We start from the raw sequence: 20,557 nt of genomic DNA, 5'->3' as shown, positions 1-20,557 counted from the left end.
AAAATCACATCCATATAAATGCATTAGATCCTGACTCCCATTTTATTCAGCAGACAAAGAGTACTGCACTTGTATAGCTGCCCCACACCTATTCTTCTGAACTTTTTTATTTATACCTCAAACATGAGAATTTATCTGAAGCTTACAGTTAGCTAGTCACCAGTTCATAAAGTTTTTCATCCAAATAAAGGATATGAATAGCACTACTACCCAGGTGACCAGGCAGAAAAACCCAACAGTGTTTGATTTACAGCAAATCCAACATCTGTAGATCTTAAAACAAACTGTTCCCAGCCCAATTACAAATAATGAAGACACAAATACCACAGTTTATGAAGCATTTTGAAGAAGAAGGGAAAAGAAAAAAAATTTAAAATGAGCCTATATTAATTAAAAATAGTCAGGTCATTTAGATTTAAAAAGTAAACATGCATGTTGGAACCCAAGCTGCAGAATTTCCTTCTCTTACACTTTTCATAAGACTCAGTGCACAAGTTTTGCTTACCATTTAACATGTTCCACATAGGCTTCTTCATCTGGAAGTCTCTTGCTACTTATGTTGCCAGTGCACTTGAGGTAATCCAGAAGTTGTTTTTCTCTGAGATGTTTAATAATAAAAATAAATACAACATTATTACTTCATCTATTTACAGTGAAACCCAAAGGAAATATTTCAAATTTATCATTTATTGAAGAAGAAAAAAATTAAAATAAGCACATTATGCTTTTGTAAATAAATTTCCAGCTTCTCTTCTTTTTTTGTGATGTATTCATCAAAGACTTATCAAGGGGCTTTGGGATGAGTTATAGGACTTCTTGGTTTCATACTTCTAAAAGTCAATTTTCTGTGTTTGCAATTGATTTAATGTAGCCTTTAGGATTTTTGATGCAGAATTTTAAATCTCTACAGAAATCATGGCCACTTAAATAACCTAAATAGCACTAATATGTTTCCTTAGTTTTAGCTGCTTTATTAATGTTCATAACAATTCAAACATAATGTGCAAAATATGTAGAAATACCTTTTCAGTCTTTATGGCTAGATGTTATCTGTAAGTTAGACAACAAAGGCTGCTAGAATGACTCCAAGAGCAGACTTGGTCATGGTCAGACACTTCAGTTCACGAAACCAAACAGTAAGACTCAGGAAAAGAAAGGTTTCCTCCTAATGTCCAAATAAGAGTTTGGCTCAGCAGTCAGATCTTTAGAGTTCAGTTGTTCACAGTTAACACTGGGAACAGCCTCACTGTCTGCACCCAACTCCTTTGGAAATTCTGCTGAGGTTTCCAAAGGAGTTACATTTTCTGCCAGAGGCACCCTGCACTCACTGCTGCCAGTGCCTAAGGAGTTAAAAGGGACAGTGTAAAGTGAACCACCTCTCCAGCTCACTGGCTTTGAAGCCCCTTGGCTTTGAGTGAACAAAAGGGGATCTCTGAATAGAAGATGAAGATTTCATTTCAAAAGGTATTATCGATGTGATACAGAGGCACTATCTGATACCATTTCAGGTGAAAGTACTATGAAAGTGTGGTAAAGTCATTATGGTTTCAGTGCATGTGTCCTTTTTTTTCCCTCGCAGAAGAATCAAGATACTTCAAGCTCTTTAAGAAAAGAGACAGTAAAAGGTGAATGACAAAAGCTTGAGCAAAGGGTCAGTGGCAGGTCCCTGGGACTGATTACCTCTTTGAAATCCAGGCAGCAGGGGATGGCAGGTGTCAAAGGCTGCAAAATCACTTCTGCTGAGCATCTAATCACCAATGGGTCTGATCAGTGGAGAACATGGGGTGAGGAACCAGGAGAGATCACTAAGAAGGAAATACAGTGAATCATGCTGTTTTACACTAAAGGGAAAAAAAAAAAACCCAAAAAACAATGAAAATGCAGCCTACAGAAACTGCTGGCAAAGGAGACAGGAAAAACAAAGAATTAATAAAACACCTATGAGTGAGGGTAAAGAAATAAAAAAGGGAAAAAATAAGATCTAAACATTTTTGCCAAGTCTGTGGGAGTTCATTGACTTTAGAGAATAACTTCTCACAGGAGCTCTTTACCCTGATACCAGAGTCACTGGGGTAGATAAGAGGGGGATAGGCTAGGGGTCACCATCTGATCCCAAGAAAGAAGAAAATGGCACAGAAAATGTCAATTACAAAATATGGAAATGTCTTTTCAAAGATGTGAGGAGGACAAATGGGAGACACTTCCCCAAAACTCAGGCTGTACGACCTCTCGGGGCAGGCATGGTTTCCCAGGAAGAGGAGCCCTGCCTCACTGGGAGTGATCCTCCAGAGGTGAAGTATTTCCCTGACCAAGAGCACCGCAAAACCCATCACCTCTGCCAGCCCCAGGCATCTACACAAGGCACACTGGGAGAATAGAAATTGTACCTGTGCTTCAGCAACCTCAATGCAATTCCCACCCCCCCTCCCTACCTTAGCCCCACATTTTCACTTGTTTAAAAGACCACATTGCTCTAATCATTGGCAATGTGGAGGCAAGCTTTCCACCCTGCTCACGTTGCCACCTGCACAATGCCACCCAACAAGCAGCTGTAGCTAGCAGATGTGGGGGTGCACACCATTAAGTAGCATCATTAGTTCCACCAAGCCCTGTGTGATCCTGTATTCCCAGGGCAGAGGTGACAGCTGCACTGGTATAGTGCCATCACAGGGAAGAAGGCAGGAAGATGTTGGAGGCTCTCCAGGGACATGGTCACATCCCTACCATGGAGTTCAGGATGACCACTCACCAGGATGGACAGGGCTCATGAGGAAGGGAGGCTACAGGGCCCTTCCCTGCCCCAGGCCAGGCTACAGCCCCTCACACTTTGCTCTTCTTCATGAAGAACAGGCAGTAGTTATTTAAAACATACATTAAGAGAACTATTTTCCAGTAGATTGGCCTAGGGGGAATTTAGGAAAGCAACATATGCACATGTACATGAGGACATGTAGGGACTGAGAATTACACTTCCAGCATTAAAATGGAAAATGCAGTTCTGTTTAATGATGATTACAGGTTTAGCTATACTTTCCTAGATAAACCTGGCTAACAGTAACACATCACTTGTATTGTTTAAAGCTGTATTTATCATGACCTGTAGCAAGTTCAAAAAGAAATTCCCATAAAACAGGATGGATATTTACCTCTGGATTACTCTTACCTTACCAAGTTTCAGGGAATGTACTGATCTGTAAAGGTACCTAGTGGCTAATTGGATGTTTATCAACAAAGTATTTTGGCAGTACTTTTGCTTTTTCCCCTGCACATTTGTTTCACAGTGTTTTCACTACTTTCATGACCACTAAAACGATATATTCAGGATAATGAGGTTTCTAGTGGTTTTGAAATGTTATTTAAATGCTGATTTCAGAAGTACTGTTCATAACCTCTGTTAGGTCTGCCAAGAAAGCACAATTTATATCAGCATAAATCTATGGAGCTTTGTTGAAGCATTGCATTCAGAGCAAACTTTTGCCACTCATCTGACTAGATAGCCACAAACCACTGACCTAGCTAAAAAGTTACCTGCAGCACATAAATTGACAGACACAGAAAAGTATCTCAGTTACATGTGAACCCTGAATCCCTTTAAGGTTCTTTTTCTCTTATTTTCCACCAATGTTTTTTGAGTTGGGAGAAAATTTTCCACATCCAGCTTGGTTTTAACCCAGCTCAAAAGTACTTCTGCAAATAGAGTTTGCTATTCAGTGAGCCTATTCCTCCATGATAGCAAGAGGGGATGGATGGATCTTTGCTTCTGCTTTTCTAAAAACCCAAGTTGTGTAGCCGGGTGTGTGGCTGGGCTGCTGGATGACATCATGTAAGTCATGTCATCTTTCTTTGCTTCAGATTTCCATCCACTAATAAATAAATAGATAAAACACTTGGAAATAAATAGATAAAACACTTGGAAATTCTCTAGCAAAATCCTTGTGGGTCTTCTTATTCTAAGATGAAACAAAAACCTGTGCATTTGCAATGTGGCCAGAGCAAGGATTAGTGAAGCAGGACACACCCTGGCTCTGATACTGCCTTCTTCTGTGGCTCAACTCACCTCTCTTGCCTTCATTTATTATTCATTCCTATGGTATTCATTCCTATGCACCTCCTCCAGAATTCTGTGCTAAATCTCCCTGTCTGCTATGTAAGAAAGACTCTGAATCACTGAGTAACATAAGGGTTGAGACTCAAAGAGACTTCTGGAGCTCATCTGGTCCCCCCCTGCCCCACCCAAGTAAGGCCACCTACAGCAGCTGCTCAGGACCATGTCCAGATAGGTTCTGAATCTCCTCAAGGAAGGAGACTCCACCACCTCTCTGGGCAAACTGTGCCAAGGCTTGGTCAGCCTCACAGGAAAAATGTGTTTTCTGATGCTCAGAGGGAACGTCCTGCATTTCCAACTGTGCCCATCAGCTCCTGTCCTGTCACTGGGCACCATGGAGAAGATCCTGGTTCTGTCCTTTTGCACCTTCAGGTAACTCTTCCATACCCTTCAGGTATTTGTATATATTGATAAGTTCCCTCTGTGCCTTCGTTTCTCTGAGCTGAACAGTCTCAGCTCTCTGTCTTTCTTCATAGGGAAGGTGGTCCAGCAGACTACTCATTTTTGCAATTCTTGGCAGCACGTTTTCCAGTAGCTCCATCTCTTGTGCTGGAGAGCCCAGAACTGGATGAACATCTATGAATAGCTGAGAGAAAAAGATATAATAATTATTAAATTTAAAAAAAAAATAATAAAAAATAAAAACCACCTTCAACCCTTCTCTTAGAGTTAGAGACTTCAGGAGTCTACTGGTTAGTTTACCAAGGAGAAAGTTAAGGGACAAGCTTGACCACAATTTTTAGGGACCAAGACATGGAACACAGCATAATTTAAGTCATTGTCAGTTCATCAGACAAGAGTGTAACAAGGCCAAATGACCCAATTTGAAAGGGGACTGAAGAGAAATGAAGTGCAGTGCAATTAGTTGTTTCACAATGGCAGCAATTAGCTGCTGGAAAATTTACCAAGTATTCTGGCTGATTCTCTGTATCTGGTGATTAAATCAAGATCAGATTTTTTTGCCTCCTTTGAAGTCTTGTCCCAGTTCATATAAAAATTCCTCTGGCTTGGTGATGCAATAAGTCAGACAAAAAATGATCACAACAGTCCCTTCTGGCTCTATCATCTACTCTTTTACATGATATGACATTTGCTGTTCTGATGATTAGGCAATTAACATTGCAGTACCACAGAAAATTCCTCAGATTTTGCAGGGCTGAATGCCCTGAGTTAGTCTGCCTCAGTCTCAGAACAAAACTCTGAACACAAAACCCTACTGCACTTTCTCTAAAACAAGCCAGAAACAAGACAGAGAAGAATTTGGTGGTTTAAATGCCGGTTTGGTGTACCCCGCCTATCTCAGCTGTGTCCAAACAGCAGTAGCTCCTGTGTGCCAGACACAGACTGATAAAATCTCTATACTGTTGATCATGATCAAGTCTGGCAGCCAGATTTGTTTATTAAAGACTGAAGCATCTCTAAAGGAAAGCAGCTAAAGGGTTCTTTGTCCTAGCAAAACTGGTCAGACTAAAAAAAAAATCCTGCATTTACCCTGGAGAGGAGTCCTTTAAAAAGCAGTCCTTGAACATACGAGTAGCTGGAGCACATTGACTGGTGTAGGTCAGGTTCCTGCAGCAATTATGTGTTTGGATTCTGGAGCCAGTCTACCAAGGAAGAGCAACTTTTCTGAAATAGCCTTGATAATAGGTTTCTGAGGGAGGCAGCTCCTTGGAAGCCAAGTGCTCTGATGTCATTTACGAAGGTGCACCACGAAAAGACAGGAAGGCATTAGAAGAGAAAACATAACATATGTTAATCGTCTGCAATTCAATCACTTTTCTGTACAGCTAGGAAATGAATAATTTTGTGTAATTCTAAGCACAAGACTGTGACTCTTTGTAGATAGTCCTTGAACTGAAACAATAAAGAAAGCAGCATGCTGCTTGTCATTCTATTGCAGCCCTCATGAGAGCCAAAATAAGCTTTAGGAAAGTTCATGTCTAATTTTCAGACTCGGCTGCTCTAAAGACATCAAGGAGCCCAAAGAATTTCCCTATGGATGAGTCATCCTTAGTGATTTCATGTTATTTCTCAGACCAGACCTGAAATCCAACCCAGACCCAGAACCACAGTGCAGTGGGAGGATTTGGATGGCACATAACTGGGCATGGAGTCCTGCTCATCCACCTCCTAAGCAAACACCCAAATGAGCAGTTCCAGAGAGGACATGGATTTATTTGACAGGCATGGAGTGTAACATTCCCACAGCCATGGGCAAGCCCATGGACAAAGCCTGTGCCTTTCCCACTAAAGGATGATAGAAGGGAGTAGGAGCTGAAGCTCTACTCCTGCTTGCACCCCAATTCTGTTCATGCTTGAGCTGATACAGATATGTTCCACTGGCTGCTCAGGTACCAGGGCTGCTGGAGGGCTCAAAAGCTAGTCAGGAGGATATCATGTAAACCCATCAACAGATTTTTGGTTTTTTAATTTGGTGCATATTGCCACATTCTGTGGGTGGAGGCATTGTTGTAAACAACTACTGCCAAGGACAGCTCTCCCTCCTTTCAGCCAAGGCTGGAGCTACATCCATTTTAGGACAGGCAACATTTTAACTCATTTGCTACAGCTGCATAACTTAAAAAATTATATAACAGGGTGAGAAATTTAAATTTAGACTGTGTGTGTCTATAAGCCAAGCAAATAGCAGTATTATTTATTGTGTCCCCAAACCTTGGTAATCAGCACAGACAGCTGGATGTAAGTCCTTTCTCTTCACACACATACCATCAACTCTTCTCTCTCCTGCCCTTGGCATCACTTGTTAGGCCTGGTCTGTTATATCTGCTGGAAATTTTTGAAAAAGAAAACTCAAAAAAACACACTGGAATTAAAAAAAAAAAAAAAAAATCACTAAGATACTTTCCTCAGTCAATAGAGGAAAGCCAAGCAATGAGGGAAATCTCCCCACACATATTCTAAAACTGTAAATAGAAGAGGCTCCTAGTTTGGCAGAAGTGAGCCTGCATATAAATGCAGGATTTCTGAGACAGCCCAGTGTGTGTATACACACATGTATACCAACTGGAAGAATTCAGCTGTGCCTCCCTGCTGTCCTAAAGCAGAGCTGGCCCTTGGTGCATGGCCACCACACACCATCCCTCAAGCAGGGCAGCAGTGTGGCAGAGGTAAGTCCAGATTTGTCTTGGTAAATGGGAGAAATGCTCCAAAAGAGTGAAGGATAAAGTGAGTCCGACCACAGGAAGTATGAGATGCAGGCAGGAGCACATCAGCTGGGGAGGAGCTGCTGAGTGGCATTTTGGCTCAGGGTGAGCTGGGACATGTGCCACTCACAAGGACAGCACCAGCCCATGATGCCTGGGTGGCACAAGAAAGGTGAACATTATAGAAAGGTACATAAGCACAGCCACACAACTTTCTCCTTCTTCAGCTCCTATCAGACTGCTGTGATGTACTGCTGGAAAGCATTGTTTGAAGGCAGAGACCAACTGGGCAGAACACAGGAGCACCACTAGTGGCCTCAAAAACATCCTCCAACTGCAGGTCACAAGCTATTTCCCCTGAGAAAGAAAACACTTACTGGAAGAGGAAGGAGAAATAATAGCAGCCTTGAGTTCATGAAAGTGAAAAAGAAAGTGAACAGGTGGTTCTTCATGTCTGCAGGAGATCAAACAAGAGGAAACAGATTTAAATTATGCAGGAAAAATAGCTAAATAAGCAACCAGAATAATCTGGGGGGATGTCTTTAAGACAAACAGCCCTGAGTTCAAGGCCAGAGTGGATGAGACTTCGAGCAACCTCGTTTAGAGACAGGTGTCCCTGCCCAGGGCAGGGGGAGGGAGCCAGGTAATCTTTAAAGTCCCTTTCCCAAACCATTCTATGCTTCTATGAAGAACATCCCATCCTCAGGTTATCTATAGTATATCTCAGCAATCACAACACTCAGAAAGCACAGAAAACGTAAAACACAAATACACAGACATAGCAAATACAAATAGGTTAATGATAGTTATGAAAAGCCACAGCTTATGTCTGGAAAAGACAATTGGCCTGAAGTCTCACTTGCAGCACTGTTTTTATGAGGACCAGAGGTCAAATTCACAAGCTTCAAAGGGCATTCAGATGAACTGAGTTGATTTTCAGGGCGATTTGGATGCAAAACTCTTTTCACATAAAATCTCAAATCCTTTCCCCCTCTGATTTTCCTTTTCCCCTCTAATAGGCTTTGCCTGTGAATGCTAATAGTGCAGAGACAGCACCTAAAATAATATGAGGTGCACACACTCCTAGTAGATGCAGATAACTGAGGGTACCCGGTACATTTGCAGAAAGCCTGTGGCACACTAGGGAATAGTCATGTCAAACAAAGACCTTCTCTCCATTTCTGTGTGGAATCTTGGCTAACATCCAATTCAGACAGAGTAGCTGAAAGTCATTTCTCTCTGATGTCCTTTAAAAGCCTAAATGCAATGAAATACTAGTGTGAGTCCATTTCCCAGTGAGCAAAAGTGTCAAAAAGCCACCATCAGAGCTGGATCTAATTGGCACTCCCAGTAGGGAAGCAAAGAAAGAAATGGTGAGACACAATGCCCTGCCTCCTGCGGTACTTGTTACAAAACTTTCTGCAGCAGTTGTTCCAACTTTTGGGGCACTGAGTTTCATTTTTTTTCCCACCCACATCAAACCCCCCATGCTCTATTATGGTTAACCAGACACCTCACTGACATGTTCTGCCTCTTTATCCCTCCTGGCTTTTGCTGCCAGTGAACAGCTGTTTCTGCATAAAAAGTCACACCTTGGATCCATATTCTTGACTGATTAAATGCAATGTAAAATGCTTGACCCCGTGCCAGGCCCATGGCCAGTCTGGCCTCGAAACTGCCATGGCTGCATTTAAATATATTTATCCTTTTTGCTATCAACAGAATATGATTCAATTGAGCACAGAGTTATAGGGTCAAACATCATCAATTCTGCAGCTGAAGCCTTACCTCCCCACAACTTGCTCCCAGGTCACCCCCTATTACAGTGAAACAATCTCAGAATCAAACCCTAAGCTCTGGAAGATTGGCTGGATAACCTGACAATAAAATCAGATTATTGGAGCTAACCAGGCTTGCTCAAGAGCTTTGTGTGAATTTCTGTCACATGTAACACTGAAGACTTCATGGCAAAGTACACACAGGTATTGGCACAGGCACAAGTATTGCTGTGGGTAGTCCTGCAGTCAAGTTGCCAGCCTAGCAAACCTGGTTTAGGGTAAGTGCCACAGCAGGGCACTGTTTTCCTCTGGGAAAACAGGCAAGTCCCATTGATTGCAAGGAGGTAAGCATCTCACTTTTCTCCCTTTCCTTGCAGCCTTCACTTTGCCTGGAAATTTAATTACCTGGAAATTTAATTACCACTTTGCCTGGAAATTTAAATTACCCCACTCCAGGCACTTCAGAGGGCAAATCTGTTTAAAAAAGATACAAGACTGATGAGAGAGGACGATTAGGTACCACCAGCAGCTAGAAAAGCATTACCTTATTTCCAGTGGTTATCTGCAGCTCTCCATGAATGTGTGCTAAAACAAGTAGTGCATATTTCCCTTCAAGAAATAGCTTATTTTACAGCATCCGTTGTTAGGTGGTTTCTGGAGCCTTCCCCATAGTAGTAACAAAAAAATCACAACAGACTCATTTTCTTCACTAATTCTCTTCCTAAGGCATTCATCTGCTCTGCACAGTTGAGTTTATTTCCTCATTCCCCTTTTCTCTTCACACTCTTTCTCTGTCCTCTTTGCTTCTTTCCATTTCCTCACCTCCTTTACATTTTTCTCCTCCTTTTAACCTTCTGCTCTATAATTTGTGCTAGTCTGCACGGAAACTAAGTCAAAGGAGCAAGTTTTATGTTTCAAACTGGGCACAGGAAGATTGGTCACTCTCATCTCCTCTAAAAATAATTTTGAAAATTTTGGTCTCCCTGCCCTGCATATAAAAGAAGTGTAAAAGGGAAATGTAGCAAGAACAGACAAAGACCACATAATAGAGCAACAGATTGCTTCTGGGCTCTTGCACAGACCTTCCCACCATCCAGAGTTTGGAGAGGACAAGACACACGGCACAGATAGATTTTAGGCTCTGCAGTACGGTTTGACCAAACAAAACCCCCAGGCTTTATACATTGTCAGACTTAGCCCTTTAAACATTCTTTCAATGCAAAAAAGAGACTTGTCCAAAAATGTCTTGAGAGTTTTGTCCAGAAAGAAGCCTAAATGACCATTTTAGACAACACTTGTTAAAGGGAACGCCAAACCTCCCATAGGAGAGGGAAAACAGCAGCAGCTCTCTTTGCTTGCAAGCACCAGTCCAAAGCAGGAAGGTGCCTGGACAGGAAAAAGACTAGACAAATAGCTCCTGGACAACCCATTAACAGAAATGCATTTGTAGAAAGGACTATTGGTATAGATAATTAAGAAGCTAAAAAAAAAGTCAAATGCAGGCTTTCTGTGAATTCAGTTCTATCACTAACCTATATAAAAACATTAATGCTCTGCACCATACATTAAGTTCTGCACAAAAAGAGAGAAATAATATATGCTGCTATCAGATTCCTTTGATTCCTCCTTGGTTTCTGTAGTATGCTATTAATTAATAAATACTTAATTAATGTCCTTATTTGTCATGTAAAGAGATTTTAATTTTGCTTTTCTAGTTCCTTGTCATTACTGCAGACAGGACAGTTTTGTATGAAAGCAATGGCTGGTGATGTGTAATACAGCAGCTGGTTTCAAAAATTTGATTTCCCTGTTTACATCCCTGGCTTTAAAGTCCCATAGCAACTGAAAAAAATAATAAAAATCCCCAACTAAATTACCATATTGAAAACTTCCACATAATCCTATTTATGCAGAAGGGTTTTTCTTACAGCATTTTGCAAAGTTCCTTCCCAGCTGCTAATATTTTAATAAAATACCTTTATTATTATGGAGTGCACTGGGAATTAGACCTGGAACTTCTCTAACTGCAGCTTAGCCGGGAGAAAGAAATACACCACTAAAACCTTTGCAGCTCAGGTCTTTTTACTATTTCTTTCCCTTTCAAAATGTTTTGATTAATTTCAAGCCTTGCACCTGCTTCGATCACCCATTTTACTGATTATATTTTCTTTACCCCTGCTAGAGAGGAGGCTGGAGTTTTACACTTTTCATTGACGACTCTTCCATCAAGAATGCTTTAAGAGATGAGCACTTTCCTTGGCAGCAAAGAAGGAAATCATGATGTGTTACACACAGAAGGCTGCCTTAAAAATAAAGAAATAAAAGAATTCACCTCATATTTTATCCAGCATCTTCTGAGTCTCATCAGAGGAAATTAAAAACAAAATTGGCTTCTTGAGAGGATAGATCAGACAACTTAAAGAACAGCTGCAATTTGTGTTTCTGAGAAATGAAAATTGAAATGCAGACTAAAGTGGATATAGGGTGATTTATTAACCTACTTTCTCCATTCTTTCTGAGTGTCAGTACATTCAGCAGATTATCAATAGCACCATCTTTAATGTATGATTTTCAAAATGAAATTAAACAGACAACTCCCTGTCTTTCTTCCTCCTCACCTCATGCAGAGCACAAGGATGTTCAAAGGCCCTTGCAGCTCCTGTTTGCCCAGCAGGAGGCATGGAGCCTGCAAGCACACCCTGCAAATCTCACAGCCTGACAAAGTGCAGCAGGCACCAACTGCTGTAGGTATTAGTGCTGTTTGTGCCAAATGCTTTAGAGCCCTCATGAGCTTGCCCAAGCACACAAGGCCTGTTCATGAGCAAAAATATCAAATGTTACTCCTTGACATTTTGTTGTTTTTGCAATCTAACCCCACAGAAAATTATATCAAGAGCTACAAAGCCATACAGCTCTTAATCACAGCAGATATGAATCACTATGTCAGAATCACTATGTACATAAATTGCTGGCAATGTGGATTTATGCCACCAGGACATCACTCACCAGTATCACCCCTCATATTTGATCAGAATTGTGGGATTTGAGAACAACAGACTTACTTATCTGGTTGCAATTTGAGTTGCGACCTTAACAAAAAAGTCAGGGACTGAGGTTCACAATCTGTCTGTGTGCTTAAGTAAGAGTTTCACGTTCACCCTGCTCAGATTAATTGCTTCTTTAACCTGCAAATGCTGACACACATGCACAGCTGTGCACACTAATAGGGGGGACAGCAGCTGAGTCTCTATCAAGTTTCATTATATCTTGCATGCTTAATTGTTCTCATCACTGGAAACCATAATTTTATTTAACAGTTTAAATACAACAGAAATTCCATAACCTCATTTAAGCATTAAAGGCATTTATAAGCAAACAAAAATGCTTTTAAGAGGAACACATAGATGCATGGACTTGGTCGCCTGGTGCAGGTAAAAGATTTTTCTACTCACCCTCTGTGTCTGTAGCCAAAGCAGGGTCAGAGAGTGTGATAAAATTTTTTTGATTCATTCAGCTTAGCCTGGTGACACTAGCACACTGGGTCAAGTGCACCGTAGCTGCCCATAATTGCAGATATTAATGAAGCTTTGAAAAGGATTCAAAAATTACTTTAAATGCCCACACTGGCTAGAAACCCATTTTGTCCTCATATAAGCATGCTAGATCATCCAAAAAATAATTCAGCTACTAGGGTTAAAATACACAGATAACACTCAAGCTCTTTTACGGCTTTTACCCATGCCAGGCTTCTCTCTCCTTGGCTCATTATCTTGTTCGTCCCCTCTCATTTGACAGAGAGCCCACTGAATACCAGAGCCGCGCATCGCATGCTGATGCTGCCAGGCTTTCTATTGCAAAACCCAGTTTGCAGAAGTACACCATCCCCCACTGAAGCTTTGAAAACAAGACATTAGGTCCCAGCCTTGGAAACATGTCAGATCCCTCACAGTAACCCTCTTGAGGGGGTGGATTTTGTCTGTCAGAGACCTGTGGAGTGTCAATATACAGGCACCCCTCCACTCTGCATTCAATGATACAATGATACTGCATTCAATGATCCTATGGTCCCATCTTTCTGGTTAAGACCCCTTTCAAGATGCTCTCTTTATGGGTAAGACAGGTAAAACCAACACAAACAGACCATGAGGGCCCTGAGCTAAACTCCAGCTTCCCAGAGACACCCTGCTGGATTTACAGCATCCCTTTGACCTGACTGCATGTCTCTGCAGGCAGTCAGCCTCATCACTGGAGCACCAGCCCAGCTTGCCCAAGGAAGGTGAATGGAGGTGCAGCTTTGAATTTGGCTTCTTTTTCCACTCTGGTTCTGCTGGCCACCAGCTGCACACAGATTTATATAAGAACATAAACTCACACCTGCTAAAATCCTTCTTTGAGACAAGAGAACTTCTATCAAAGCTCAGAAATTTCACTTGTCATCATGAAAACTAGTCTTTTCCAGGACAAACCAGGCAAGTCACACAGCAACTGCTCTGCAGAAAGTCCCTGAGGCATTGCAGTGCCATGTGTGTCAGCCCTCCATTGCCTCTTCCCACTGCCAGCCTTTCTTTCTCTGCATGAAGAGTTGAGAATGGAGCTATTCTATTTCTCCCTGCTGTTAGTCAAACTTTGGAGCATCCAACCGACACTAGTCTATCAGCCTTACAGTTATTTAAAGACAGCCTGTCAGTTTATTATTAATAGCAGCAATTACATTATTGCAGCTAGAAGAGACAAGTGGGATTGGGAACTCACTGCAGCCAGGGTTAGAGAACTGCTCAGGCCTGCTTTGTGCTAGAAGAGGCTTTCAAGTGTGATTATATGAGCAAACCCTTCTCGCTGAGACCTGTGATACATCTTCTCACAGCACATGGCAAAGACAGGGGCTCATTCTGCCAGCCCATCTATGAGCTATGGGGCCACAGAGCCAAACTTCAGCTAATGCACCCTTCCTCTCAGCAATATCTGCTGCCTCAGGTTCAGCAAGGCACTCCTCAATCCATGTCACTTCTGCTAATTTCTGAACTTGAGGCAGAGCGTGCTGACATCCACTTCTGGCACATCATTCAGGCAATGCCACTCCCTCATTTCCAGAGGGAAAAAAAAAGCCCAACAACAAAAAACCAACAAACCACTTCCCAAAGAGAATGTAGATATCCAGCAGAAAGCCACTCTTTATTTTTGCCCACGTAGCTGCATCTAAACTAGGGGTCTACATCAGCATTATTAAAATAGCTCAACCAATATTATTTTACGGTCAGCAACTCCAAATGTAGGTCTTAGCCACAGGGAGAGAATCATCTTCCTAAGTAGGCACTAAGTCCGTGCTTTAAAGGCTTTCTGGAAGAAGGGAAACCGAGGCAGAAAGCAATTGAAAGACTCCCCCAAGGTCATGCAATGCATTTATGCAAAACATGACCCTACCTGCTTTTTAGTCCATGGCACAGATGCCATGGAGGTAGCAATTTAATAAGCTACAAGCCCCATCTGTTCATTATTGTCTCAACTGGAGATTGCCATCCCCAAAGCTGAGCCACATTAATTGATTATATGAATGCTCCTGCTTTGACCCAATGCAAAGGCAGTCAATTTAATTTAAATCCTTGTTGGAGAAGATTTCAATTTGCTGGCTGACTTTATGCTGAAGCAGACAAGGAGCACTCATGGAAGTTTCATAACCCACTCCCGCTACGTCTGACAGAGCACATCTGTCCACCTTCTACCTCCCTGGCAATTTTTAAATCAAAACAAATAAAATGTGAAATGAGCTAAAGGGAGACTTTCACTATGGCAGTACCCAGAGCTTTGGGCTGAACAAAATTCCAGCTAGCAGAATTTCTCAAAATTAATAACATTCTCTCAGTTGGAAGTTTTCCCTGTTCTGAAGTTTCTCTGGTTCATTTTCCAGAATCATGTATTTTCCCTTTCTCTCCATACTTAAATCTGATAAATAAAAGGGAACACAGCTCATATTTTTGTTCCAACTACCAGCATTAGGCAGAAGTAGTAGGGTCATAGAAGCTACAGAGATGGAAAAAAGCCTTTAAAAAACTCTCACAAAATGCTGCATCCACTCTTCTTGACATTTTAAGTCATCAAAACTTCACTAGTGATATGAGAGGCTGCTAAATTTTCCTCTCTTACCCTTTTCTTTCATTTTTATTAGCGGTTGGATTTTGATTACATTATGCCTGACAAGGACCAGCTGCCTCCAGAAGTAACTGCATTATCATCAGAGGCAGCCACAAATAAAAGCATAATGTAGGTAAAGGGGTCATAACATTTACTGCTCTTTTTTTTAGAAACTGCATGAGAAACCAATTCACACGCACCTTTCTAGTGTTAAAATAATAGACTTGTAAGTCCTCCCTTGTGAGCTTGGCTCCCAGGGAAAACCCACATTCATCCAACAACATCCCTCCAAAACCACCCTTTCTCACTTTTGTCCATGAAAACAAGATCATTTTTTGAACATATGAAAGTGCATTAAAGAAAGAGTACTTTTTTGTTAAAAGATAGCAATTTTAGGTCTTTGTTGTAGAAGTTACACCCCTGCTTTATTTGTATTGGGGGTATTTTTCTCTTAGTCTTGGGAAAAATGAGAAATAATACACAAATTGCAGCTCACAAACAAAAAAGGCATGAGCATGGTTCAGGTATCTCACTCCACTGAAGTGACATTACCAACACGTGCAACAGTAAATAAAGTAAGCTGATGTTCACAGGCAGCTGAACAAGGTGGTTTGAAGATATCCAAATTACTGCAAACAGCCCATTTCTCTTTCTCTTTCACCTTCTACCCCATCACTTGACCGTAATGGCACTTTTGCTGTTCATCACTCTCTCTCCCCATCAATTTTCATTGCCCTCCACAGCTTCTTTATCACTCTTGTTGTCAAACCTACAACTACCTTTATCTCAAATGTTTGCCATAAATTCTGGCAATAGACACCTAACCCGTGAAGAATATAAATAAATTGGCTAGTTTTAAGAGGCACTAGGTGATAATGTATTTTTTCATATCCACAGATACAGCTAATACCTTCACATCTCTATTGGAAAACTGACTCAGCACTAAAGCCCTTACTCTGACTGGTTGTCTGTCCCCCTGCACTATTTTAAGAAGTGAGCATGTTCTGGTGCAGTGAATAAGGACCAAACCACCACTGGACTCAAAACAGTCACCAGCAAAGAAAAATGTTCGGCTATTCTCTTTTTGCACAACCTGCAGGATGTTTAACAACAAAATGCCATTTAAAAAAAATACTTTAAGCTTTGCTAAAAGCCACTGAGTGCTCATGAACAGAACTATTACAATTTTCAAAAATTAAAAATGATAGCATTTTATCTTTCAGAAAAGGTAATTCTGAACCCATTGCCTTCCTTTTTCTTGCAATTTTGTGGTAGTTTTTTGCTGGGGGAAGTTGTGTTTGGTTTGGTTTTGGGTTTGTTTTTTTGGGGGGGAGGCAGTAGTTTTTTCACTTTTACACTGATGCAAAAGCATTGACTTTAGTAGGTGATGAGGTTTACTCCACTACAAACAATAGAGAAAAATCCATATCTTTGTGCAGACATGTCTATTCCTCAAGCCAAAATGTGTGACTGGGCACCAACAGGGAGTGCCCCATGGACCCTTCCAGCACAGTGCCACAGCAGAGACAAACTGGTGTCTCATTCCCAGTTCTGCTTCCTCTACCCAGACTGAAAAAATACAACATAGGTCCACACCATGTGTAAAAAACCGATGATGAGTAAGCCTGGCTTTATGAGAAACCACCAGATTCATGTGTATCTGATGTACCCAGGAAATTTCAATTGTCTCACTAGTTGAGATCCCTTATGTTTTGAGGAAAAAACTCAAATTTTGCTCAATGACTCCACAGCCACATCCCTGCCATTCTCATCCACAGTGAGATACAATGTTATTCCCAGTAGCCTGGACCACACAGTTACAAGTTGAAGGTGCAGACTCAGTTAACAATAAAGAGACAAATCTCTAGCAGCTGACAAATCTGGAGAAACATGATCCATGTTTAAAAAAAAGTTTCAACTGCTTTTTTTTTTTTTTTTTTTTTTTTTAAGGACACAGTGAAGGAACAGAAGAATACACAGGGATGCTCAGCTCATTTTCTGTCACTGGAGTACTCCTAAGACATAGAAAGATGAACTCCTAAAGATGTACCAGCTGAAAGACAGGGTAGCATCAGACACAGGTTCATGAAGGCCTCTTGTCCTTTTGCTCGTTGTTTACCCTGACCAAAATAAAAGGGTAAGGCAATCCCTGGCTGCCAGGGAGATTTCCCATCAGAACAGGAGCCCTGAGAGCAACAGCCCTGTCTCCCACAGCTTTCATACACCCTGTCCTCCAGCAAGTGCACCTGGCCCATGCAGTTACACCCAGAGCTGCCGCCTTCTCCTCTGCAAAGCAAGGGGCAGTCACACTGCTGGGGGGGGAAAGCTGCTTCCCCAAAGGTGGGCAGCAAACCCAGCTCATTTATAGAGAGGCAGTTGCATGGACTCACCTCATTCAAGGGCTCTGTGCTCAAAAGTGTGGGGGACTCAGCCACTGAGGCTGTAATTAGCTGACCTCTGCCAGGGGCAAAGAGGACAAGGAGAGAAGCTGAAAGGATTGAGATGGCAGCTGAGTCCTTTCCTTGCAGAGAGACACAGGGGCTGGTGCTCCTCTGTTGCCATTGTCCCTCTGAGGCCACCTCACAGGCAGCTGTTTGAGGCATCCTGGCAGTCAACCATGCAGCCAGCACGTTCAGGTCACAGTCACAGCATGCACACTCATTTGCACACACTTTAGCAAGTAACCTGGTGCTGCTGAAAACCACCAGCTCATTACACTGGTTCAATACCCACCATGCTTCCAGTCCCCTCCAAACTGACAAGCACCTGGGGAGGTTTTGTGTGAAGTGGCCACTGTCATCTCAGATCATGATGACTTGCAAGTATAAACCAAGGCAGCCACTGTCATGGCTACACTGTGTACACTGTGTACACTGTGTAGGGTACTCACTTCTTTCCTTTTTAACTTGGCAGCAGCATTTTTCTTCATTGCAGCTACTTAGGCACCTCTACGATATGGGGTTTGGAATTTAAAAACAGGCAATTCAAGTAAACCAAAAAACAAAGGGTGAAAGAGGGGATGGATATATTCAGGTGTTTGTAGACTTTGATGCACAAGTGAAAAGCATATTCATTACTGGGAAAGTGTTTGATATTTCCAATTCACATTCACATTTGACAGTTGAATATGGAAATGCAGTTCAGCCTCATAGAGGTCTCTCTCTCCCATCTTCTTGCTTCCCAACTGAGCTGCAAAAGACAAGCAGCCCTGTGTTATTCACCTTGAGAGCTGGGTGCTGCAGACCCAAGCTCCCCCATCCCTCAAACTACTTGAGTTCCCAGAGACTTTCATCCCAATCCCACAAATCTGACAGGAGAGATGGCCTGTGTAGGCAGCAAGTTGATTGGTGGCACACAACTGCCTTTTTGTGAACTGGGACAACCAAGGTCACCTTCGATCACACACTTGATCTTGCTTAGGTAAACTTAGCCTGGTGCTACATTTCAGGCACCCCACAGTTTTTAAATTCCCAGATTAGCAGCCACCATGTTGTTGACAAGCCAGCCTCCACTTTCTGCTCAGTGACCAGGCATCTGCCACTGCCACCAGCCAATTCAAAGGCAGCCTGGTGCTGGCTGCATCTGTAATGCAGTGACTGGTGATGAATCGTGATGTCACAGGCGCTGGATTGCAGAATTGCTAAATGGATCCGGATGATAAAGGGAGAAGAACACCTGTATTTAGCACAAATGTCTTCATAATCGGCAGGGCCAGGAAAGGAAATAGAATTAGGCAAGAAAATAGAATTAGCATTATTTCAATACTAACTGGAAGCAATGTGATGCTTTAAACATTGAGTACATGTGTTTTTTTCCTGGAAAAGGATATTCTTGCCAATTTGCTGGAGGCAGGGAGGGCAAAGTAAAAAAAAGGGGGAGCTGAAAGGTGAAAACACACACAGAAAGAGCATTGTTTTCTGCATGAAGGCTTTTACTTTGAGAAGAAACAAGAAAAACAGAAAGTGTGTCACAGACCAAGGTGATTGAATTTTGTTTGTTTGTTCCAGAGAGAGATGAAACTCAAGGCTGAACAGACACAAGTCAGCACTGTGGCCTCATGGAAAGGACATCCGTGTGGGGAGCTGTACTTCAACTTCATTTTTGGCTATATACCCTTTCCCCTTCCATCTCTTACCTTCATCCTTGAGTGCAGGATGTCCATGAGACAGAGGTGACAACCTCACATTGCCAGACATGTGCCCAATCTCAGCAGCTTCTGTCATACAGGCACTGCCAAGAGGCATTCCTGCTGGCATTTTTTAAAGCCACACCTGACTGGCATCCATCATTCACAGCTCTCTGCTTCCTCCCTCACATCTTCCTTCAGCTCTCACAGAGCTGCCACTTCTAATTGCAGGATCTTTGCTTTTAAGGCAGCTTGGGGTGGACTGCCTCCTTTTGGCTCTCTGGGAATACAAAATGATGACATGTTTGTTAGTTTTGCGAACAGGAGCCATTCAAAAGAGACAGTGCTCCTGACAGCTCCCTGAGAAATGATGCCACAGTGACAGGCTTCTTTTAAAGCCTAGGCTCCTCCTGATGCCATCTGTGATCCTTAACATTATTAGGAGATGTTTACAGCCATTTCAGAGATGGGCAGGCTCCAGGTTTTCAATCTGCAAAAGAAACACTACTTGGCATTGGGCACTATCCTCTCTCTTCAAGCTATGTGATTTGACTAAAAAAAAAAAAAAATAAACCTGCTGGTGAAGGAAAACTTTGCATGACTATAGAAGTGCTTTTGAACAGTAGCTTCATGATCCCTTTACCTTCAGGGGTATCATAGCACTAGCTAGAAGCAATAACTTTCAAAAGATCACTTAGCATTAGGCTTTTGGCTAAATATCTTGACATAGCTCTGCTGACAGTTATATTTATGCATTTCTCTATGTAGCCAGTGGCATGCAGGATTTGGGAGTTCTACCTTCTTTTTCCTATTCTGCAATGGATTCCCTGTGCCTACCTACTTAAGAAGGTCAGTTTATTTGCATGTAGCTCATTTACTTTTCTTTTGGAGATGAAGACAATACTTTTCTATCTGTAGAACACTGGTGCAGTAGCCATGAAGTTGCTGGTTAAAAAGGGCTGTAAAGGTAATAAACTACCACAGCTGGATCTGCACACTCTCTAAGAATCCTTGTCTACAGCTTCCCAGCCTAATTTTGCCTTTTGGAAATCAATTGTGTAATTGATTTCTTAAGGTTCCAACTTGAAACAACAAAGAGAGCTGGTTATCAGAAAAAAGTGATGCTCATTCCTCCCTCTGCTGAAACCAAAGGTGTTCCACTAAATCAGTCACAAATTCTTAGCATTACCAAAGGGTAGGAGCAGGCTCCCACAACTCCGGGTTACTCGGAAAGCTTAAATCTGTTTCTAGTCAA

This window comes from Zosterops lateralis (genome assembly GCF_965231275.1).
Source record: "Zosterops lateralis genome assembly, chromosome: 2".
NCBI classification, from domain to species: Eukaryota; Metazoa; Chordata; class Aves; order Passeriformes; family Zosteropidae; genus Zosterops; species Zosterops lateralis.
The sequence above is the reverse complement of the archived record's forward strand: the minus strand, read 5'-3'. Positions refer to the sequence as shown.